Source organism: Adiantum capillus-veneris, chromosome 2 (genome assembly GCF_014529385.1).
Source record: "Adiantum capillus-veneris isolate H3 chromosome 2, ASM1452938v2, whole genome shotgun sequence".
NCBI classification, from domain to species: Eukaryota; Viridiplantae; Streptophyta; class Polypodiopsida; order Polypodiales; family Pteridaceae; genus Adiantum; species Adiantum capillus-veneris.
The window spans coordinates 111,108,271-111,115,915 of NC_140932.1; positions in this window are offsets into that span (position 1 = coordinate 111,108,271).

Below are 7,645 nucleotides of genomic sequence, written 5' to 3' on the forward strand. Positions count from 1 at the left end.
CCCATTCTCTTTGACCTGTGGTAAATTTACCACATGTAAACTTGGAGATGGTTCCTCTCTCCTTAAGGTTGGTAACTAGTTTGCCACATGAACAGGGTTAGCATCATAAAATGTTGCCACTCTACTCTGTATATAAGCAAGATGGGCTATCATTCTTTTAAGTTGGTTGTCAAGAACTAGTTGTGAGTGAGTGCGTGTGTGTGTGTGTGTGTGTCCTTTAGTTTCTATATACCAAGGTATAGGCTCAACTATCATAGGTAAATTTTATTTTATTGGTACTAAATTTAAGTCATACAGACACTTTATGTATGAATATTTCTTAAAAGATTGAGATTTACTTCAGATCCTCAATAGGATCTATAAAACCTAAAAATTCTTAGAAAGTAAAAGATTTAAAATAGTTGCTCCTAAAATTTTGAGTTTATTTTCTATATTAATCATAGATTCTAAATTATGATCCTGATCCTCACATTCCAACGTATAAGCTGAGTTGTCGCGTGTGCACGATAACTCACGTACGTGTGCGCGAGTGGAGCATTGATGATGTTATTGTTTGATCATGTCTCGGTTTTGATGGCGGCAAATGTAGATAAGTCTCTCTCTAGGAAACATTTACTACACATTAACAATGCTTATCTTTCACATGAGGTATTTCATGGCATGATTCATGGTGTCATTCCCCCATTGGTCTCCCAAATGCATTTGGATCCTGATATTGCTTGGTATTGTTTCGTCATGTGTGTGCAAAGTGTGATTCAGGATTATGGCGAGGACGGACTGTGAGTTGACAGCGCTTTGTCATGCTCGAGTATGTTTGCATCATAATGACAAACGCAAACTAGATAAATGGCAGACTCGTGCTCGACATCGAGCGCTTGTAGATACAGGATGTGCTTCGAAACAGTTTTTTAAGCACCTACCCTATTCAAGGGCCTCTCAAGCCATTAAGAGGGTGAAACTCCCATCGGGCTCTTGGACAACTTTGAAAAGTGAGCTTGTTGATGCCTTGATGTCGCATTTTGGGAATGTATTTGCTGTTTCTCCTCCTGTTTCTATTGAAACTCGTTGTGCCCACCGGCTTCTGTTATCTAATGTGAATGCAATTCTCTCGCCTCGTGATGCGCAAGCAATAAAGGTGGATTTTACTGAAAATGAATTGCACTTGGCAGATGATGTTCCCCTGGTTAGGATGGACTCAGTGTGGAATTTTTCATCTCCTTCTGGGAGCCCTTGAAAGAGCCTTTGCTGTATATGATGAATGCTGTGTGGAATAAGTAGAATTTTCCATTGTCTTGGAAAGAAGGCTTGCTGAAATTATTGCCCAAGCAGGTGCTTTGCGAGCATTTTTCTCATTGGCTGGCTGATTACCCTCATGCCGATCGTATGCAAAATTTTGGCTAAGATGATTGTGCATCGCATTAAGGAGTCACTTCTTGCAGATATCCATCCCGCTCAATATGGCTTCATCCCTCATCGCCAGATCATGGCTAATTTGGCAAATGTCTTGATTGGAATGGATTATGTCAAATATACCCAGCAGGATGTACTCGTGATGTAGGTGGACATTGAAAAGGCCTTTGATATGGTACAATGGGATTTCATTGTTGCTGATGCAATGCGAGCACTTGGATTTGGCCATAGAATAGCCAATGTTGTATATTTCTTGTATGCTCATAGTTTGTCGTTTGGCCTTCTCGATGGTGACTTGATTGATCCTTGGCCACTTGGATACTCTGTCAGGCAAGGTTGTCCCCTCAGCGCTTTATTGTATGCCATTGCCACCTACCCCTTGTTGTTGCATCTGGATCACTTGACTTCCGTTGGACGTCTTCACGGATTGCAATTACCCTCTGGGATTGACTTTATTGGCCAGGCTTATGCTGATGACTCATTATTCATGCCTCATAATAACCAGGATGATATGTGTGAGATTATGCAAGCTTTGGATACATTTGGGCTTGCGGGGGCAGCTGGCCTTAAGGTCAACTTCAGAAAATCCAAATTACTGCCTCCTCATGCATGCGACTGGCATCATCTTTTGTGGCCTGGTGAGATAATTGATTCGCACGTGATTGTCAGACACCTGAGGTATCCTATTGGGTGGAATGTAACCACTAAGCAAGTGGATTGGGTTATGCAACGCCTACAGTTAAAATTGCACTATTGGAAACTGTCCACTTGGGCGTTCCATGTTCGGCTCCGTATTGTTGAGAGCATAATGATGGCATATGTTCAGTTCTATTTGCCATTGTTACATTGGCCTCCTCTTCGCCTTGCATCGTTTATGTTTGATATTTTATCTCATTTTTGACGCACTGATTCCCAAAAGAAAGGCCTTCATTTGTTATCTATGGTGAAACTTTGCACTCCGAAGCGCTTTGGGGGGCTTAATATTTTGGATCTTCGCCGCCATGCTCTAGCGAGGAAGTCCATGTTGTTACCTACTCTTGCTTAACAACTTTAGCCATGGACAATCGTGATTGCCTCCCTGTGTCAGCATGCTATCACATCCACCTTTGGGCATTGGTAGACCTCCCTTTGGGAGATTGTATTTGGCAAGATGGATGGTCGTATTCCTGATTGTTTGGTTACTTTTGCTTTACTCAATGCTTGGAAAGCGGTGAAAGATCATCTTTCATGGCATGGCAGACAACAACCAAATGGGAATTCTATACGCTTGGAAAGCATTCACTGGAGTCGGGCATTCTTATTTTCTCTTGTTGACCGTTCGCCACGTCAAGCATATTTTCTCTCTTGTCGAGGAATATGTACGGTGGATGATGTGGTTGACACGTGTGGGAATATGCTTCCTTTCTCTCGAGCAATTGAACGCTTTTGTTTGGGTGTGCATTATTGGCAGATTTGGAAAGAACTTCAGCAAATGCTGGATGCTTTCCTGCCTGTTCCGCCATTGCCAGATGGAAACCGTATGACGGATTGGACTTTATGGGAAACATCTTTTGATGCCATTTCTGCTAGCAACATTTATGCCTCTCTTCCGCGTGATTCTTGGCTAGCTGATCATTGTGATGCGTTATGGTCGATGCATAAATTTGATTTATGGTGAAGAAAGGCTCCTACTGGGATTTGGAAGACCTCTGAAAGAACGTCTATTTCTTTGGTGCTACTTGTTGGGAGTCCTCCCTGGTGGAACTTTCCTTGTTGCACGTCACATCAGTTCTTCGGCTGGTGAAGAGACTGTTATGCACCTGCTTTGGGATTGTCGCGTCACCAGGGCCTTCCTTGCCCGCATATCATCATGTATGCGCCTTCGATTTCCCTCGGCGACTTTCCACAAATAATTTTGGGCCTTTGTCTTCCTCTCGACTTCCCTTCAACGATTTGTAGCCTTCTTCGCTTTGGTTAGATTCTGGTCCTTATGGTCTTTGTGGCGCCAACGCAATCTTCGCATGTTCCATCAGCACGAGGCAGACCTCTTTCCTTTTTTCAAGATATCGCTTAGGCAATCCCTACATTTTGCCCTTGATGTTGGGGATATATCTCCCGATATCCTACAACTATCCTATGTTTGCTTCTAGCCGCGGGAACACTTCTGTGTTCTTTCCTTTTGTATCTTTTTTTGTGATGGGTTTTCCTCACTCCGAGGTTTCCCATTTATAAATAAATCAAATCAGATTTACAAAAAAAAGGTGTGTGTGTGTGTGTGTGAGAGAGAGAGAGAGAGAGAGAGAGAGAGAGAGAGAGAGAGAGAGAGAAGAAGAAGAAGAAGAAGAAGAAGAAGAAGAAGAGAGTTTTTAATGTCGTAGGAAACTATCCCGAGAGAGAGAGAGAGAGAGAAAGAGAGAGAGAGAGAGAGAGAGAGAGAGAGAGAGAGAGAGAGAGAGAGAGAGAGAGAGAGAGAGAGAGAGAGAGAGAGAGAGAGTGTTGATCAGTCCCTCCTAACCGTCAATGACCTCAAGCCCTAACGAGGGTGCTAGACACTATCATGCTAGAATGTCCACATATATACTAGGTCAAGCTTGGGTTAAGCACGCACCACAAAATTCCCATGACCCAATAAAGGATAATGGGGGCGCCCAAGATAGATAGGTCTATGCGGCAATCGAGCAAGAATTGGGCGGTTTGTCCCTATGGAAATTCTTGTGTAGTGGGTATCTAAGATGACACCAAAATCAAGTTTTTGTCGTCTTTACTTCGTTAGCGTAGTGGGCAATTCGCAATCCCTGGCCTGTCATTAGGCCACGTGGCTTCAACGCTAAAAAGCTCTAAAAAAACTACGCCGTCAACACCCAACGCTGAAAAGCTCTAAAAAAAGCTACGACGTCAAAAGCTCCCTCTGTTCGGAATGTCATCTGTTTTCAGCAGATGCGAAGCGAGGCCCTTACTTCGTTCGCGTAGTGGGCAATTCGCAATCCTTGGCCTGTCATTAGGCCACGTGGCTCCAGCGCTGAAAAGCTCTAAAAAAACTACGCCGTCAACACCCAGCACTGAAAAGCTCTAAAAAAAGCTACGGTGTCAAAAGCTCCCTCTGTTCGGAATGTCATCTGTTTTCAGCGGATGCGAAGCGAGGGCCTCTCTCTAGATGCAAATCACCTAGACATGCATCTTGAAGGCACGTGGATCTACCCATGAAAATTGAGGCTGAGGAAAACACATGTCGTGCTTGGCAATGCCTTGGTTGATATTTATGCCAAATGTGGTGCACTTGAGAAAGCACAAAAAGTGTTTGAGGAGCTTCTTGTCCGAAATGTCGCCTCCTGAAATGCATTGATCGCAAGATGTGCAAAGCAAGAACAGGGTTGTTGAAAGAAGATGTCATGCTTGGGATTGTCTTGGTCGATATATATGTCAAATGTGGCGTGCTTGAGAAAGCACAAAAAGTGCTTGAGGAGCTTTTTGTCAGGAATGTCGCCCCTTGGAATGCACTGATTGCAGGATGTGCGCAATAAGAGCAGGGGCAAAAATCTCTAGGTTGTTTTTAGCAGATGCAGAGCAAGTATATTCAATCAAGGCATGTGACTCTACGCAAGTGCTCGAGGAGCTTCGTGTCCTGAATGTGGACTCTTGGAATGCGTTGATTGCATGATTTGCTCCACAAGGGCAGGGCCAACAAGCTCTATTTTGTTTTGAGTAGATGCGAAGCGAGGGCCTCTCTCCAGATGCAATCATGTATGCATGCATGAAGGCATGTAGCTCTACGCAAGAAGCTGATATCGGCACAAAAAGTGCTTGAGGAGCTTCCTTTCCACAATGTCGCCTCTTGAAATGCATTGATTACGGGATGTGTACAACAAGAACATGGCTATTGAAAGAAGATGCCATGCTTGGGATTGTCTTGGTCGATATGTATGCCAAATGTTGTGCGCACGTGTGCGTGTACGGAGTGTGTGCAAGAGAGGGGGAAGAAGAGAAAATGGGGAAGGGGGAGATGAAGCACAGTACACAGCAGGTTTTGGGGTTAGTGGAGAGGAAAGTGAGAGACTTATCAATTCTCTCCCTTTCTCTCCCTATATTCATTTAGGTGAAAGTGTAAATAGGGGCGGTTTCCCATGGCCACCTGGCCTACACCCCAACAATCTCCCACTTGAAGGTCATGGTGGCCAATAGTGGCATTAGTATAGTTAGTCTATACAAAATTGATGAAGCATTGCCGAGGCTTCATCCTACATCCATAAGTTCTATACAATGTGTAAATCGCTCCGAGGCTAGGCTCTTTGTGAGAGCATATGCAGGGTTGCCGTCAGTGTGAACCTTGACAAGCTCGATACGCTTGCCAGCCAATGCATCTCGTACGACATGGTATCTGACCTCTATGTGTTTCGACTTTGAGTGAAGCACTGGATTCTTTGCCAAAGCAATGGCACTCTGACTATCACAATGTAGTACTGGAACCTTGTGAATGTCCAAATCTCCCACTAGACGAGCCAACCATATGGCTTCCTTGCTGGCGTCAGACGCAGCAACATATTCTGCCTCAGTGATAGATGAAGACGTGCAATCTTGGAGACACGATCTCCAAGAGATAGCTGCTCCAACAAACATGAACACATAGCCAGATGTGGATCTTCTACAATCCATGCAACCCGCATAATCCGCATCCGTGTAACCTACAATAGATGCATCACTGTTTTCGAAGCGTAAACACTTGCTAGCTGTACCTTTCAAATATCTGAGGATTTTCTTCACTGCTTCCCTATGCTTCTTGCCAGGGTTTTCCATGTACCTACTAACCACTCCCACTGCATGTGCAATGTCTGGTCTTGTGGCTACCATAGCGTACATCAAACTGCCAACTGCTGAAGAATATGGTACTTTCACCATTTCCTCTTTCTCAGCCACTGTCTTGGGAGAGTCTTCCTTGCTAAGTTTGGAGTATGCTTGCATTGGGGTACTCAATGACTTCCCCCCCTGCATACTAAAACGTTGCAAGACTTTGTGAATGTACTTTTCTTGAGATAATTCAAGAATTCCACGTTGCCTGTCTCTCTTGATGTGCATACCAAGAAAGTGATTGGCATCTCCCAAATCTTTCATGGAAAATTGAGTGCTTAGCATCTTTTCCAACTGATTGATTTCATCAATTGATTTGCCTGCGATAAGCATATCATCTACATACAAGATCAAGATGATTAAAGAACCATCGTTCAATCTGGAGAGAAAATCTCATCAAAATCCACACCTTTTTGCTGCTTAAAACCCTTGGCAACTAGACAAGCCTTGTATCTAGACTCGGGATCTTCCGTTGTATACTTCTTCTTGTATACCCACTTGCAAGGTAAAGCATTTTTGCCTTTTGGTAATTCAACCAAATCCCATGTCTCATTAGCCACAATCGAATTGTATTCTGATTGCATAGAGTGCTCCCACTTAACACTATCCTCCATTTGTATAGCTTCTTTGTAGCAGGTTGGCTCTCCACTGTCAGTGACCAAAATGTGGTGTATACCCGGCTCAAACTGCTCGAGCGCACGTGATACTCTCTCAGAGCGTCTCAGTGCCTGACTGTTGGACTCTGCTCTCTCCGGAGCAATAGTAGTATCTTGCACTTGAGGAGTAGGTGCAACACTACTGAACTGAGTTGGTTTGGAGGCTACATCCTCAAAACGAACACGTCTGTACTCAACATCTTTGATGGGCTTCTTGTGAATTTTTGATTCATTGAAAATCACATGTGAGCTACGAATGACTTTGTTTGATTCTGGGTGCCAGAGACGATATCCCATCTCTCCGTTTGCACCATAGCCAATAAAGATGCATTTGTGTGATCTGGGATCTAACTTCCGACGAAGTTCTTTGGGCACATGTGCATATGCCTCGCATCCAAATACACGTAGATGCGCATAGCTTGGCCTTTTGCCAGTCCATAATTCCTCTGGAATTTTGAAATTCAAAGGAGAACTAGGTGATCTGTTGATGATGTGCACTGCTGTCAGAACAGCTTCCCCCCAAAACTCTGGAGTAAGCTTCGCCATAGAAATCATAGAGACAACTCGCTCTTGAATTGTACGATTCATTCTTTCAGCTATCCCGTTTTGCGCAGGTGTCTATGGAGCAGTAAACTGCCGCTGAATGCCTCTTCTATTGCAAAAATCCTTGAACTCTGTGGAGATGTATTATCCACCATTGTCTGTGCGAAAAGCTTTGAGCTTTGTTTTCGATTGGTTCTCAACCATGGCGAGGAATT